The following is an 18,805-nucleotide window of genomic DNA, read 5'->3' as shown; positions in this document are numbered from 1 at the left end:
GTTCATAGGCCAGATTTAAATTTACTACATCCAAGGAAGGTGATGATAATGCTCAGAGCAAGATTTTAATAGCTGAATTTCACCATGTGTATTTATGTGTGTGTGTGTGTGTCTGCGTATGTAATTACACTATGGATGGGTCATAACTTACTTCACATAAATTAGGGCTAGGCTAATATTGAATGTAACTCCATTACCAAGCAGCAGGTATAGTTAGATAATTTTGTCTGATTTTCTTATAAATTGATAACTGGGCTCTGACAGACTATGATATTTGCTTCAACCTTTGAGCATATAAACTAATGATATTTGTTTGGCAATAATATATTTTAAATTTTTATTTTTAAATGTGTTTTAAATTTTATTTTAAACAAAATTTATTTGGAGATGGTAATTTCATATTACATTTATGAATACTTTAGCCAATTATAGTTATTAAGGGACAGTGTTCCATAATTTAAAAGAATAGGCTTTAAAGGTTGACTGCCAGGGTTTAGATTTCAGACTCTCTTATTTATATGTGATTTTGGGACAGTTACTTAACTTCTCCAGGACTAAGTTATATCATTTTTAAAATGGAAAAAATAATCTTAGTAATTACCTCATGAGTTTATTGTGACAATTGGGTGAGCATATATAAATAAGCATACAGAATTTTGTTCTATTGTATCTAGGAAAAATCTCATAAGCATTAGTCATTAATATTTTCATCGTGATTTACACCATTTTTCTTACAAAGATATCAAATATTTCACAACAGTTATCCCACTCAGTGTCAAAACCTTTTGGTACATGGCAGGTACCTCCTCATGTGATGTTTGGAGTAATTGGATTTTGGAGGTTTATGGCCTGATTATAGAGAAATGAGCCTAAGAGAGGCAAAATGCTGATTAGAAGCCAGACATTACTCCAAACTGTGTGTGTGTGTGTGTTTGTATTTTTATTCTTACACTTACTCCACCAATGGGTATTAAATTAAAAAAAAAAGAAAGAAATTACATTTAATGTGTTATTTGTCTTTTGAGCTATAGGTTTTCTCAGTTTCTGCCTCAAAGTCAATGTACTTGATGAAATCACTGATGATTAATACTGTGATGAATTATTTATTCTTTCATTTTATAAGTTTAAATAGAATAAATTGAATTGTAGGCAGAAAAAATGGTAATGCAGTATTATGTTTTCCTTATTATAATATACTCCTTATTTCAACTTCTCATTTTTATTTGTTTGCATGTTAAATACATTTCCATATCAATAAAGCATGGAACTGAGACTTATTTCTCTTACTATTATTAGATAATTTCCCATGAATAGTAAATTGTTTCTAATTTTAATACATGGATTATGTCCTCATGTGATATAACTGTATATTAGTTCTGCAAATTATAGGAAATGGTGTCATAACTCTAGACTTCTACATTAAAGAATAATAATTAGTAGCGATATATTTTTCTAAGAGAAATATGGGTGAGGATTCCAAATCTTTGAATATAGTCTATCATATATATTTTTTCAAATGTAATGTTACTTTTTTGGTCAATCAGGGCACATCTGGCAAAAATATTTTCTATTGCATGTAAGTATCTCAGCCTCCTCTCATACTAAACTGGCTGATGAACAATATCTAAAATTGGATATGTGCAAACTAACTTGTCAAGAACGTAGGAAATAGGTTTTTGGATGTCGCATCTGAAAAAAATAATGTAAATTCTCATGAGCTTTTTGTTACACTGTTTTTTTTTTTTTTTTTTAAAGTTCCTGTGTAGAGTTTTATGCCAAATAAAACAGAAAAAAAAGTCTCAACTGACTGTGATTAAAAATAATCCTGAAAAATTATATAATCTTCAAATTTGACTCAAGTAATCTTTTTTTTTCCCCCTGAGTAATGGGGTGATATGTTTTCCCCCCAAAAGCAGGAAAACAAAGAAGGAAGAGAGGAAGTATGAAAGGAGGGAGTGTGGGAGGAAGGAGGAAAGGAAGGCATGAAGAAAGGAAAAAAAAAAAAATAGCTCCTATAGTTTTTGTTATGAGAAGTGATTTATTTCTCCTCTAAACACAATGCAGAATATACATGCAAGGAAATAAACAATTAGGATAGTGTAGCTTTATGCTAATAAAATAGAAAATAAAAACATGAACATGTAGTCAACAGGGCTATTTTAATGCAAATATCTCTGTCTCTCTCCCTTCCTCCCTGTCTCCATATTGCACAGTTATTATAAAGCAGTGTACTGTAAATGGCATAAGAATAGCAAACTAATAGAGTTATTGGAATATTAAAGGAAAAAAAAAAACATGTAGAGTTCTTAGTATAGTGCTGATATTTACTTTGCCACTATTAAATTCTGGTATAATTAATAATACAGCTATTGTTAACAACAGCAGTAATACTGATAGTAGAAGGAAGCTCTTGAAGGCCTTTACAAAGATGTTTGAAAACCAAAGGCACAATAATTGGCAGTCAATTCTCCTGAGAGATATGTTGGTTTTAGAAGAAATGGAGAACCTTCACCAACCAATCAATGGGAAAATTATTAATTATCGCTTACTTGTGTTAAGGCATACAATCCACTTTTAAGAGGACTCAAGGATGCACTTGAAAAGGAAAAAAAAAAAAAAAAAATAGAAGATGAGAAAAGATGATTGCTAGTACCAGATTTCAGAACTTCAGACAGTACATTCTGTCGAAGAAAACCAGAGCTGAATAGTAGTAGTTAAGGAGGCAAAAATGGATTTTATTCAGGATTTGCAAGAGGGAAAACAGACCTCAGTACATAATAGGCTCAATTCTGAATACAAGAAAATTGGGGATTTATAACCAAGGAGCAGAGGTCAGTAAATGAAAAATTACTAAAAAGTATTTCTTTACTGAGGTGACCTAACATAATTCTTGAGGAAGGCACACCAGAGTAATCAGATATTGTCTGTGGAATGATGAAGGAATTGGTTGGATATCAAGGGTTAGCAGATACTGAAGATGGGGAAGTTTGACTAAAACCAATTTAACCAGATTCTGGCTAAAATTGGACAATGCAAATATGAACGAGGGAGTAAAAATGTTGAGGCCCAATTGAGGAGAGGATTCAGACAAGTCTGGCTAAAATTTGGTCAAGGTGAAGCCCTTTGTCAATGTTATTTGCAAGTTAGATAAATAATACCTGAAGATATTGGACTTAGGCTGTATCATGATGGATGATTGGAAGCAAGGTCACTGCAACAGCAGTTACCAAAGATCAGCCAAAACTATTATTGGAAATGACAAACAGCCAGATGGATGGGAGGTAGCAACAGGAAAGGAAGATGATGAGTTCCTGATAAAAGTATGAGACTAAATGTATTTAGATTAAAAAACCCTAGTGATTGGACTGGGCCCCCATAGAGCTTCTAGTTCTGAATTATAGTTTTGTGTGACATTATTTGTCTAATGTATTAAGCTTTATTGAAATTAACTGCTCTAACAAACCCACTGCTTATTTTTTAAGGATGATGATCAGGACAAGTTTCTTAAATCACATGATGTCTTCATTATATAGATATCCAGCAGAAATAATACTTTTTTTTATCCTTTAATTCTATTTTCTAATTTATGAATTTTAAAGTTGATTGTTTCCATGCAGAACATTAGAATCAGAGAGCTTTACTTGGGCAATGAATGCCAGTAAATAAAAGTACAGATGATGGAGACAGAGCATGTCAGGTCTTTAGTGGCTCTTGTGTATTTTAACCAATGATGGAACAGTGAAGCAGGGGAGCATTTTGGCAGCTCAAGTTCAAGAAAGCAAGAAGAAATAAAAGGAAGAAAAAAGTTGATGTCTGTAAAATGCTATGAGAATTATTGACCATGCCCTCATCCCCTGCTCTTTGGAACACACACACACACACACACACACACATATGCTGGAGAATCACAGGGATGAATTTACTTGCTGCAAGGCATAAAGTAAGTATTGTGTTAATTATTTATCCCCTGCCAATTTTTTTTAAGCTGGTTGGATACCAGTTATAAAGGTATGCACAAAAGTATGCACAAAATGTAAGACAGGAAAAAGTGCAGAGAATATTCAGAGAATGTTTGAGGGTAGAGTGAAAAAACTGTCTCGTTCAAGCACAAGGTTAATTTGGAGTAGAAGTAAAAAAAAAAATAAAAAGCCTAGATATGTTTGGGAACAGATACAAAAGTTAAGAACAGATGTTTGAAAGCTCTGATTATGAAACAAGAGAGTTTAATTTTATTCTCCAACTTAATAGAAACTGTTCTACTCAATTGTATAGAGCACTAATATTATGATAATAATATTTTAGGACAATTAATTTGGTAGTGCAACCTCTGTTTATTCTAACGATGATTTACTGAGTGTTTACTATTTTCTTTTTTTTTCGATATTTTATTTTACTTTATTTTTTTGTGTCCTCTCACATTTATTGTTCTTTTTTAAAATTTTATTTTATTTTTTAACTTTACAATATTGTATTGGTTTTGCCATATAGCAAAATGAATCCACCACAGGTATACATGTGCTCCCCATCCTGAACCCTCCTCCCTCCTCCCTCACCATACCATCCCTCTGGGTCTTCCCAGTGCACCAGCCCCAAGCATCCAGTATCGTGCATCGAACCTGGACTGGTGACTCGTTTCATATATGATATTATACATGTTTCAATGCCATTCTCCCAAATCATCCCACCCTCTCCCTCTCCCACAGAGTCCAAAAGACTGTTCTATACATCAGTGTCTCTTTTGCTGTTTCGTATACAGGGTTATTGTTACCATCTTTCTAAATTCCATATATATGTGTTAGTATACTGTATTGGTGTTTTTCTTTCTGGCTTACTTCACTCTGTATAACAGGCTCCAGTTTCATCCACCTCATTAGAACTGATTCAAATGTATTCTTTTTAATGGCTGAATAATACTCCATTGTGTATATGTACCACAGCTTTCTTATCCATCCATCTGCTGATGGACTTCTAGGAAGATTCTATGTTTGGTGTTTTAGGTGATACAAACTGACTTCATGTTGAAAATTTAACCAGAATATGTTTAATGTGCTCATGCCCAGTTGCTTCAGTCATGTCCAACTCTTTGTGACCCTATGGACAGTAGCCCTGCCAGGTTCCCCTGTAATAATTACTATCTAACAGGTGGGCTTCCCAGGTAGCACTAGTGGTAAAGAACCCGCCTGCCAATGTACAAGACCTAAGAGATGAGGGTTCGATCCCTGAGTCAGAAAGATCCCTTGGAGGAGAGCATGGCAACCCACTCCAGTATTTCTGCCTAGAGAATCCCATGGAGAGAGGAGCCTGGGGTCTAGGGTCCATAGGGTTACAAAGAGTCGGAGGTGACTGAAGCGATTTAGTATGCATGCACCCAAGCATGTAACAGGCATAGTGCTACATGCTCAGAATCAAACAGGAGGAAATGGGAGGATAAGTAAAGGAAAAACAAAAACAAAAACACACAGATAATAATATGCTTGATTTAGTTAAGTTTCCATAAACAATACATAATCAAATGCTATTGCAATTCAAAAGGGGAAGAGGTTAAATACAATTGATTATGGAGGACAGCCAGTACTGGATTTCTCAAAAGTACTAGTACTCACAGTTATCAGCATATTCCTTATCACTCTGCAAACAAAACTGTCCCCCAGCCCTCTTGAAGAGCAACCTCCATTTCTGGTACATTGGTTTTATACAGTAAGTCCATTTCAGCATGTCTATTTCTTCAGGCCCTTGTTCCAAATGTTCACGTTTTACCATGGAAGCTTTGGTATCCATACCGACTTAATCAGGTTTGTAGTCTTTTACAATCCATCATCCCAGAAGGATGTTAGAACAGTTTCCCAGGGCCCTTAACAAGACACTTGAGGGAGGTTTTAGGTGATATTTAGAATTCCCCCATACTGATAAAATCCCCCTAACCCAGCTTTATATTTTGTCCATCTACATTCTGCACCCTCAGAGATTTATTCCCATGCAAACTTTCCCAGTTCTTGCCAGTTTTGCATGTTAGTCAAATGCTGCAGAACTTTTGGTGTATGATCTTTCAACTCCCTTGGCAGTACTATTGCTTTCCAGATGGGTCACATTTAGATATGATTTTATTTAATTGGCTGGTGGCTAGTAGAAAAGATTGGAGCAGATGCTGAGAGAGAAAAGCATTGCCTTATAAATCATCTGTGAAGGTTTTAATCAAACCAGAAACTACTATCATGTAACAAAGTAAGTGGACCACTTCTGAAATTACACCAGAGTTTGGTATAATTGGAGACTTCGGGGAACTTAAGTCTACCCAGATAGCCCAGTTACACTAGCAAGTCCCTGACTTTGGTATATAAGACTTAATATTGCCCCCCAAAATTAGCCTCCTCTTAAGTTCAACTACTCTTGCAATTAATTATGTGTCCAATCTTTAGCTCTGTCATCTGGCTTGAGGAAATGAGAGATTCTTCAAATACCACCAAAGAAAATATTTGCTCATACTTTGCCTTATGTAGGCCGCTAATTTGTTTACTCTATTAACAGCATAAATTATGCTCAGAGATAGCTGTAGTCTTTATAAAGATTCTTTCTTCCTGCTTCTCAAACGACTGGGATATTTACCCCTTTCCATTTGCATCACTTTTCAGTTCACCCGGTGGCTCAGATGGTAAAGTGTCTGTCTACCATGCAGGAAACCTGGGTTCGATCCCTGGGTTGGGAAGATCCCCTGGAGAAGGAAATGGCAATCCACTCCAGTACTATTGCCTGGAAAATCCCATGGAGAGAGGAGCCTGGTAGGCTAGAGTCCATGGGGTCGCAAAGAGTCGGACATGACTGAGCGACTTCAGTTCACCAAGTGAGAAATTTTAGTAATTATACTTCTTTAGCACGTGGCGCTAGTGGTAAAGAACCTGCCTGCCAATGCAGGAGACATAAGAGATGCAGGTTTGATCCCTGGGTTGGGAAGATTCCCTGCAGAAGGGCATGGCAAGCCACTCCAGTATTCTTGCCTGGAGAATCCCCATGGACAGAGGAGCCTGGTGGGTTACAGTCCATGGGGTCACAAAGAGTCGGAAACGACTGAGCAACTTCATTTCAGTTCACCAAGTGAGAAATTTTAGTAATTATACTTCTTTAGCACATGGCGCTAGTGGTAAAGAACCTGCCTGCCAATGCAGGAGACATAAGAGATGCAGGTTTGATCCCTGGGTTGGGAAGATTCCCTGCAGAAGAGCATGGCAAGCCACTCCAGTATTCTTGCCTGGAGAATCCCCATGGACAGAGGAGCCTGGTGGGTTACAGTACGTGGGGTCACAAAGAGTCAGACATGACTGAGCAGCTAAGTGCAGCACAGCACAGGGCTCAGTATTTGTCTCTCCTGCTAGCAGTGGGTGTAGCTAGATCAACCTTGGTAAGACAGATCCCGTGCTGTTGACTAGTGCATGGCCTCCATTTCTACCACAGTGACAACTCTATTTATTGACCCATTGAGCCAGCACTGAAGTCACCAACAGGAGACTCTTAATTGACATTCAGAGAATCAATGACCCTAGCTACCAATCTGGTTTTAGAGAATTGCATCTGAGGTGAATGCTTTCTGAGGGCATCAATATTTGACAAAATATTTGCAGGCTTTCATCCAATTTGACCATTTCATCTATGTATTTATATATAGAGAGTAATATGATTGACATTTTGACAATAACTAGCTACTTTATCCCATTACATAATTACATACTTCTTTAGTTCTTGAAATAATTAAATTCTAGTCTATTAGCAAGTTATTGATTATAATATAACATTGATGTCTATATTCACTATACTGTGTATTGGATTCCTCAGGTTTATTTACTACTCCTTATAATTTTGTATCCTTGTTTGTGTGTTAGTTGCTCAGTCATGTCTGACTCTTTGCAACTTCATGGACTGTAGCCCCCCAGGTTCCTCTGTCTATGAAATTCTTTGGGAAAGAATACTGGAGTGGGTAGCCATTTCCTTCCCCTAGGGATCTTCCCAACCCAGGGATCAAACCGAGGTCTCCTGCATTTGCAGGCAGATTCTTTACCACCATTCTTTACCACTGAGCTACCTGGGCCACTTTACTCTCTGTTTTTCCAAGCTTGTCCTTTTTAAATTCCACATATGAGTGATATCATATAGAATTTATCTTTCTCTGGCTTATTTCACTGAACATAATGTTCTCAAGATCTGTTCATGTTTTCCCAAATGGCAGATTGTCCTCTTTTCCAATAGCTTAATGACATTTCCACTGGATTTATATTTCATATTTCCTTCATCAATTCACACACTGATTAATGTGCAGGTTGTTTCCATATCTTGGCTATTCTGAATAATGCTGCAATAAACATGGGAGAGCATGTATCTCTTCAAAATCCTGTTTCCTTCCCTTTAAATATATACATATAAGTGAAATTGCTGGATCATATGATCAGTTCAGTTCACTCGCTCAGTCGTGTCTGACTCTGCAATCCCATGGACTGCAGCATGCCAGGCTTACCTGTCCATCACCAACTCCCAGAGCTTACTCAAACTCATGTCTATCGAGTTGGAGATGTCATCCAACCATCTCATTCTCTGTCATCCCCTTCTCCTCCCACGCTCATTCTTTCCCAGCATCAGGGTCTTTTTAAATGAGTTCATGTGATAATCATGTTCTTAATTTTTGAGGAAACTCTATGTTATTTTCCATAGTGGTTTAACCAGTTTTCATTCTTACCAACCACATACAAGGTACACTTTTTTTCACATCCTTGCCAGCACTTATCGTCTCTTATTTTCTTGATGAAGCCATTCTAATAGGTGTGAAATGATAACCTCATTGTTGTACTGATTAGCATTTACTGAAGTATTGATAGTGTCAAGTATCTTTTCACGTTACTTGTTAGCTACTTGGATGTCTTCTTTAGGGAAAATGTCAATTTAATTCTTCTGCCCATTTTAAAAATTATTTTGGGCTTCTTTGGTTGTTGTTATTGAGCTATAATATATGGGTTCTTTAAATATTTTAGATATTAACCCTTGCTTGATATATGGTTTGCAAAGTTTTTATTCTTTTTTTTTTTTTTTTGGTGTGTGTGTGTGTGCTCTTCATGCCTTTGGTATCATATTCAAAAAATCATTGCCAAGGCCAGTATCAAGGAGTGTTTTTCTACAGTTCTTTCTAGGGGTTTTATATTATCAGATATTACATTTAAGTCTTTGTTCCACTTCAATTTAATTATTGTGAGTGATGTAAGATAAGGGTCCAATTTCATTATTCTATATGTGTTTATCCAGTTTTTCCAGCACAGTTTATTGAAGAGATTATTCTTTCTCCCTTGGATGCTCTTTCCTCTTTTGTTGAATATTAGTTGATATTATATTCAGGAGTTTAATTCTGGTCTATCTATTCTGTTCCATTTGTTTATGTATCTATTTTTGTGCCAGTGACATTAGATTTTAATTATTTCAACATGTGAACTTATAGGATGCAGCAAAAGCAGTTTTAAGAGGAAAGGTTACAGAGATAGATGCATATATGAAAAATTACAGAGGTATTAAATGAAGAATCTAACTTTTTACATCAAGAGCTAAAGAGAGAAGAAAAATTAAGCACAAATTTTGCAGAAGAAGGAAATAAATGGCAATCAAAGCAGAAATAAATGAAATAGAGAGTAGAAAAATAGAGAAAATCAACAAAACTAACAGCTGATTATTTGAAAAAGTTAACAAAATTGACAATATTTTAGCAATATTAAATAAGAAAAAGATTAAAGACAAATGAAATTAGAAATGACAAAGGAGACATTGCAGATGATACTACAGTAATATATAGGATCAAAAAGATGATTATAAGCAATTATATGCCAACAAATTAAATTAGAATAAATGAATGGATTTCTGGAAGCACAATAGCTACAATGACTGAATCAGGAAGAAACAGAAAAATCAGAAAAGACTAATAATGAATAAAAAAATTGAGTTAGCAATCAAAATCCTTCCAATACAGAAAACCCTAGGACTAAGCAGCTTCATTGGAGAGTTCTATAAAACAATTAAAGGATTAATACAAATCCTTCTCAAGCTCTTTCAAAACACTGAAGATAAGGGAACATTTCCAGACTCTATCCATGTTTCCAACATTACCCTGAATTAAAAACCAGATAGATTCTACAAGCAAAGAAAATTATAGGCCAATATTCCTGATGAATATAGATGCAGAAATTCCCAACAAAACATTATCAACCTATTTCAAGAGTACATTAAAAGAATTACACATCAAAGCCAAGTGAGATTTATCCGTGGGATACAAGGATGTTTCAGCACCCACAAATCAATAAATGTGAATATCACATTAATAGAATGAAGGAAAATCACACGATCATTTCAACAAATGTACAACATGCAATTGACAAAATACAACATCCTTTTATGACAACAACCCTTGACAGGATGATATATTAATAGAAGGAATATACCTCAAGATAATAAAGGTTATATATAATTAACCCACAGTTAACAATATAGGACAGTCCTGGGTGTTCATTGGAAGAACTGATGCTGAAGCTGAAACTCCAATACTTTGGTCACCTCATGCAAAAGTTGACTCATTGGAAAAGACCCTGATTTGGGGAGGGATTGGGGGCAGGAGGAGAAGGGGACAACAGAGGATGAGATGGCTGGATGGCATCACCGTCTCGATGGACATGAGTATGAGTGAACTCCGGGAGTTGGTGATGGACAGGGAGGCCTGGAGTGCTATGATTCATGGGGTCACAAAGAGTCGGACATGACTGAGCGACTGAACTGAACTGAATGGTGAAAAACTGAAAGCTTTTTCTCTAAGAAACTGAAATTTTTGTCTCTAGTAAACATACAAGAACAGACAAGGATGCTTACTCTCACCACTTTTCTTCACAGAGCAGCAAGATCCTAGTTACATATATTAGACAAGACAGAAAAATAAAAGGCATTCAAATCATAAAGGAAGGAGTAATTTTCTTATTATTTGCAGATGATGTGATTTCATATATAGAGAATCCCAGAGACTCAGCAAAATTATTTGACACTAATCAACAAATTCAGTAAAGTTTCAGGATATAAATTCAATACACAGAACAATTGAAATTCTCTGTGCTAACAATGGAATATTTGAACTAAAAATGAAGGAGGCAATCTTATTCATAATAGCATCAAAACAATAAAATACTTTGGAATACATAACCAAGAAAGTGAATGATATGTACAAAGAAAACTGCAAGATTTCAACTGAAGGAAACTAAAGAGGACTCAAACAAATGGACAGATATTTGTGTTCATGAACAGAAGAATTAATATTGCTTGTATTTCCCAAAGTCATCTTATAGAGTTTATGCAACCCCCATCCAAGCATCAAGAGCATTCTTTACAGAAAAGAAAACAAAAATCCTGTAATTTATATGGAACTACACACAAAACAACTTGAATAACTAAAGGAATCCTGAGGTAAAAGAACAAAGTTGGAGATATCACAGTTTCTGATTTCAAATCTACTACTAAGCTATATTAATAAGATCATTGACACTGACACACATTTCTTATTCATTTATCTTTCTCTATTATCCTCTAGTTCAGTTGATTTCTAGTTTATGGCCTACCAACCAAGTTGTATTTTAATATTGCATCCTGATTCACAAGCTATGAAATAAAAATAAAGACATCATGTATATTTTACATTTGAAGAACAGGAAACTCTCCACAGAGTGAGCATGAAGAAACTCTCTGAAGATTTGGTTGAAACATTGTATGATGCACTGGGGCCATTTATCATCTGACCTTCATTATCCACATTCTAATCAGAAGATCATGATGGGATATTGCATGACACAGTACTGTTGTTTGTTTCAGAATCTGTATCTCCTGTCTTTAACAAAAATCAATGATTTTCTCTATTTCTGAGGCAGAGGCACCTTGGAAACTGGCTTAGGCATCCTTGGAGCAAACATTTAAGGGCATTTTTTAAAAAATTGTTTCATTAGCAGGTCATTTTCCCTCTTCAAAAAACTTTAAGTGAATTATAGATCTTAAAACTCAACTGGAGAGAACAATTTTTATTCTAGCATGTGATAACAGTTTTCTTCTTGCCAGCAGTTGAATTCTGTTTAACAAGATGAGAGAGCTTGGTTGTCTGTCCACTTGTCTCAACCTAAGGAATATTACCTAGTACAACAGATGCCTGTGAGTCAAGGTGTCTTTATTGTCACTCTAGATCATCTCTGTAATGCTAACTTTCATGTTAATCACATCCACCATGTCTTTAAAAATTGCTTTGCCATCTAGTTTTTGACATGAGATCCTATCATACTCAATTAAATTGAGGAGTCTGGATCCATAGGAACATCTACTGTGAACTATTTTAAAGATTCTATTTTCTTCTTCATCAGTTAAATCTTCAGACAGAGTTCTACTAAAAATATGTTTGGATGATGGATTCTCAGTACTTATGTAGTAAACCCATCTTAACATTGACATTTCACAGAGTTTTCTGATATTTTCTAAAGTTCAGTTCAGTTCAATCACTCAGTCGTGTCTGACTCTTTGTGATCCCATGAATCGCAGCACGCCGGGCCTCTCTGTCCATCACCAACTCCCGGAGATCACTCAAACTCATGTCCATCGAGACAGTGATGCCATCCAGCCAGCTCACCCTCTGTCATCTCCTTCTGCTCCTACCCTCAATCCCTCCCAGCATCAGAGTCTTTTCCAATGAGTCAACTCTTTGCATGAGGTGGCCAAAGTATTGGAGTTTCAGCTTTACCATCAGTCCTTCCAAAGAACACCCAGGGCTGATCTCCTTTTGAATGGACTGGTTGGATCTCCTTGCAGTCCAAGGGACTCTCAAGAGTCTTCTCCAACACCACAGTTCAAAAGCATCAATTCTTCAGTGCTCAGCCTTCTTCACAGTCCAACTCTCACATCCATACATGACCACTGGAAAACCATAGCCTTGACTAGATGGAACTTTGTTGGCAAAGTAATGTCTCTGCCTTTGAATATGCTATTTAGGTTGGTCATAACTTTCCTCCCAAGGAGTGAGCATCTTTTAATTTCATGGCTGCAATCACCATCTACAGTGATTTTGGAGCCCCCCAAAATAAAGTCTGACACTGTTTCCACTATTTCCCCATCTATTTCCCATGAAGTGATGGGACCAGATGCCATGGTCTTCATTTTCTGAATGTTGAGCTTTAAGCCAACTTTTTTACTCTCTTCTTTCACTTTCATCAAGAGGCTTTTTAGTTCTTCTTCACTTTCTGCCATAAGGGTGGTATCATCTGCATATTTGAGGTTATTGATATTTCTCCCAGAAATCTTGATTCCACCTTGTGCTTCTTCCAGCCAAGCATTTCTCATGATATACTCTGCATATAACCTAAATAAGCAGGGTGACAATATACAGCCTTGATGTACTCCTTTTCCTATTTGGAACCAGTCTGTTGTTCCATGTCCAGTTCTAACTCTTGCTTCCTGACCTGCATACAAATTTCTCAAGAGGCAGGTCAGGTGGTCTGGTATTCCTATGTCTTTCAGAATTTTCCACAGTTTATTGTGATCCACACAGTCAAAGCCTTTTGCATAGTCAATAAAGCAGAAATAGATGCTTTTCTGGAACTCTCTTGCTTTTCCCATGATCTAGAGGATGTTGGCAAGTTGATCTCTGGTTCCTTTGCATTTTCTACAGTACTATATTGCAAAAGTTTTCTGCTTATTTTCTTCAAGTTTTTGTGATCATGTTTCTAATATCTACCCCAGCTGACTCTTAAAACTGAAGGAGGTATCATTGTGCATATATTTAACCCTCAAGGGACAGATGAGCACTCCATATTTTTAAGATATTCTCTCTCCAGTCCTGTATTGCCCCCCCTCCCCCCACCTTCCTCAAACCCATTTAATACATCAGGTTCCACTTTGGCACATTCTTCCTAAATTCCTGCCAGTACATATTCAGTAGGTTCTACATCCAGGGGCGGTATGCATTATTTCCTCCCAGAGACAGCCTTCACTTTTTTTGCTTGGGCTGTTCTGGATTTGGAAACTGGAATAGGCCTGAACAACAATGACAGTAGCAGACCAAATTTTTAAAAGATGAGTATTGTCTTTCTGTAAGACATTTGTTTTGGTATCCATCGTGGTCTCCAGCAAGTATCAGTTCAGTTCAGATTAGTCGCTCAGTCGTGTCCGACGCTTTGCGACACCATGAATCACAGCAAGCCAGCCCTCCCTGTCCATCACCAACTCCCGGAGTTCACTCAAACTCACATCCATCGAATCTGTGCTGCCATCCAGCCATCTCATCTTCCGTCGTCCTCTTCTCCTCCTGCCCCCAATCCTTCTCAGCATCAGAGTTTTTCCATTGAGTCAACTCTTTGCATGAGGTGGCCAGAGTACTGGAGTTTCAGCTTTAGCATCATTCCTTCCAAAGAAATCCCAAGGCTGATCTCCTTCAGAATGGACTGGTTGGATCTCCTTGCAGTCCAAGGGACTCTCAAGATTCTTCTCCAACACCACAGTTCAAAAGCATTGATTCTTCAGTGCTCAGCCTTCTTCACAGTCCAACTCTCACATCCATACATGACCACAGGAAAAACCATAGCCTTGACTAGACGAACCTTTGTTGGCAAAGTAATGTCTCTGCTTTTGAATATGCTATCTAGGTTGGTCATAACTTTTCTTCCAAGGAATAAGCGTCTTACTCTTATAATATTGTCAGGGATGCTTCTGTACATTTTTAGAATTTAGGGATGCTTACTATTTTAAGATTCTTGTGCTTATCAATCAAAATTTTAATTCTAGAACTCATTGTCTCACCTTTTTCCCCTCCCATGAGTCTTGATTTTGATCAGCATCATATTGTTATAAGTATTTCATTGTCTTTAAGCTTTGTAGGATGTTGAGTTTGATTTTCTGTATAATCTTAATTAGATTAGAATTTTCTTAAAATCACCATTAAAATATCCTCCATAAAATTACTATTTTAATTGTATCCATTAAAATAAAATTGTATATTCAACATATCTTAAATTGACAGTTGACTGAGTTGACCACATTTTTTCCTTTTCCTTTTTGTTTAATGAATTCCAAAGCCAATAGCAGTAAGAAATCTGTAATTCTTATACTTTTATAATTAGTATTGAATATTATGTCCAAAACACTGAACTATCATAATTGTTTTGTGTCCTCTTCTGTACACCCAAGGTATACACAGTTAAGGCACAATTATCCTCAAACCAACATATAGAATCAATGTCAACAGGTTTGATAACATTCAAAAGTTCATATGAAAATGCAAATGATTTTGAGAAGCCAAAGAAATTGTGAAAAAGAAGAAAGACTTTGTGTTTTATCATTGCTTCTTATAGAGCTAAAGTAATCAAAATACTGTGGCATGGGAATAGACATAGATTAATGGAACAAAATAAGTATTTTTACCTGTGTAATCAGTTGATTTTTAACAAAGGTGCTGAGGTAATTTAAGGAGAAAGATAACATTTTCAATTAAAATTATTAGATAATTTGGATTTCCAGGTTTGGAAAAATAAAAGATATCAGCTTGAACCTGTATCATACACAAAATTTGATTGAAACAGCATGATAGCCTTAAATATAAACACTAAAATTATATAATTTCTAGGAATAAAAAAGTTGACTTTTTTATGTGCTTGGATACAAAATTATTTCTTAGAGCACCAAAACACATTATCCATAAAAGGAAATAATGGTAAATTGGATTTTCTCAAAATTAAAAAAAAAAATTCCCTTTTGAAAAATAATTTATAAAAATGAAATAGTGAACAGAGGAAATATCTGCAATATATTTCACAAACATCTAAATAATTCTCAAATCTCAATAAAGTTTGCAAAATATGGACATATGGCCAATAAAATCATGAAAAAATGCAAATTGTATTAGCCATTAGATAAATTCAAATGCAAAACACAAGAAAACAACAACAACAACAACAACAACAAAACCTATATGCCTTTATAGAATGGTCAAAATCCAAAACACTAATAGCATCAAATGCTCCAGAGGATATCAAGCACAGAAACTTTCATTCATTGCTGGTGGGAATGCAGAATGGTACAGCTAGTTTGGAAGATAACTTGTTGGTTTCTTCAAAAGCTAAACACATTTTAACCATATAATCCATCAATTTCCCTTCTTGGTACTTGCCCAAAATATTTGAAAGCCTACTTTGAAATAAAACCTGTTTATAGCAGCTTTTGGAGAAGGCAATGGCAACCCATTCCAGTATTCTTGCCTGGAAAATCCCATGGGCAGAGGAGCCTGGAAGGCTGCAGTCCATGAGGTCGCTAAGAGTTGGACACAATTGAGCGACTTCACTTTCAAGCATTGGAGAAAGGAGATGGCAACCAACTCCAGTATTCTTGCCTGGAGAATCCCAGGGATGGGAGAGCCTGGTGCTGTTGTCTATGGGGTCGCACAGAGTGGGACCCAACTGGAGTGACTTAGAAGCAGCAGCAGCAGCATAGAAGCTTTATTCATAATTTCCAAAACTTGGAAGCAATAAAAATAACTTTCAGCAAGTGAATGGTAAATAAACTGTGGTGCATCCAGACAACAGAATATTATTCAGTAGTCAAAGGACAGGATCTATCAAACCATACATAGAGAAAACATATATGCATATTACTAAGTGAAATAAGCCAATCTGAAAAGACTTTGTACTATATGATTGTATGACTCCAACTATATGACATTCTGGAAAATGGAAAACTATGAAGACAGTTAACAAATCAGGACAGGCAGGTTTGGATTTGGAGGAAGCCTGGTCAGTTATCAGACAAAGGTCCATTTAGTCAAAGCTATGATTTTTCCTATAGTCGTGTGTATGGAAGTAAGAGTTGGACCATAAAGAAAGCTGAGCGCTGAAGAATTGATTCTCTTGAACTGTGGTGTTGGAGAAGACTCTTGAAGGTCCCTTGGACTGCACAGAGATCAAACCAGTTAGTCCTAAAGGAAGTCAGTCCCAGATATTCACTGGAAGGATGGATGCTGAAGCTGAAGCTGAAACTCCAATATTTTGTCCACCTGATGTGAAGAGCTGACTCACTAGAAAATATCCTGATGCTGGGAAAGACTGAAGGCAGGGGAATAAGGGGACAACAGAGGATGAGATGTTTGGATGGCATCACTGAATCAATGGACATGATTGAGCATGTCTCCTGAGCAAGCTCCAGGAGTTGGTGGTAGACAGAGAAGTCTGGTGGGCTACAGTCTATGGGGTTGCAAAAAGTCAGACATGACTGAACACCTGAACTAAACTGACTGAATTGAACTGAATAAAGAGTTGTGTCTGACTTTTTGCAGCCTCATGCTCTGCAGCTTGCCAGGCTCCTCTGTCCTTGGAATTTTCCCAGGCAAGAATATCAGAGTAGGTTGCTATTTCCTCCTCTAGTGGATCTTCCTAACTCAGGGATCAAAGCTGTGTCTCCTGCATTACAGGTGTATTTGCCACTGAGCCTCCTGGGAAACCAGGGGACGGATTTTAGGGCAGTGATAATACTCACCTGATGCAAAGAGCTGACTCATTTGAAAAGACCTTGATGCTAGGAAAGATTGAAGGCAGTAGGAGAAGGAGATGACAGAGGATGAGATGGTGAATGGTATCACCAACTCAAAGAACATGCATTTGGGTGAATTCCGAGAGTTGGTGATGGACAGGGAAGCCTGGTGTGCTGCAGTTCATGGGGTCATAAAGAGTCGGACACCACTGAGCAACTGAACTGAACTGAACTGAATACTCAGTAGGATATGATAATGATCAGATCAGATCAGATCAGATCAGTCGATCAGTCGTGTCCGATGCTTTGCAACACCATGAATCACAGCAGGCCAGGCCTCCCTGTCCATCACCAACTCCCGGAGTTCACTGAGACCCACGTCCATCGAGTCAGTGATGCCATCCAGCCATCTCATCCTCTGTCGTCCCCTTCTCCTCCTGCCCCCAATCCCTCCCAGCATCAGAGTCTTTTCCAATGAGTCAACTCTTCGCATGAGGTGGCCAAAGTACTGGAGTTTCAGCTTTAGCATCATTCCTTCCAAAGAAATCCCAGGGCTGATCTCCTTCTGAATGGACTGGTTGGATCTCCTTGCAGTCCAAGGGACTCTCAAGAGTCTTCTCCAACACCACAGTTCAAAAGCATCAATTCTTTGGCACTCAGCTTTCTTCACAGTCCAACTCTCACATCCATACGTGATCACAGGAAAAACCATAGCCTTGACTAGATGAACCTTTGTTGGCAAAGTAATGTCTCTGCTTTTGAATATGCTATCTAGGTTGGTCATAACTTTCCTTCCAAGGAGTAAGCGTCTTTTAATTTCATGGCTGCAGTCACCATCTGTAGTCACTCTTGCTGTTGTATATTCTATGTTTTTTGGACAGCTGTATGATTATATGTATCCATCATGATAATACGTATATATCCACGATAATGATGGATATGTATAATCATACAGCTGTCCAAAAAATATAGAATATACAACACCAAGAGTGAGCTCCACAATTTTAACAAATGTATCATCCTTGTGGGGAATGCTGTTAATGAGGGAGACTTGCATGTGTTATGGAGGGGATTATTTGGGAATTCTCTGTACTTTCTAGTTTTGTTATGAAACTTAAACTGCAGTAAAAAAATAAATAAATAAATAAATGAAATACTGGTTCAGATCCTGTGAGAATGGCTAGAATTAGAAAGACTGTGGGTACCAACTGTTGACTAGAATGTGTTGCAATTGTATCTCTCATACATTGCTAATAGG

Source organism: Bos indicus, chromosome 15 (assembly GCF_029378745.1).
Source record: "Bos indicus isolate NIAB-ARS_2022 breed Sahiwal x Tharparkar chromosome 15, NIAB-ARS_B.indTharparkar_mat_pri_1.0, whole genome shotgun sequence".
Lineage (NCBI taxonomy): Eukaryota > Metazoa > Chordata > Mammalia > Artiodactyla > Bovidae > Bos > Bos indicus.
Note: the sequence above shows the minus strand (reverse complement) of the source record.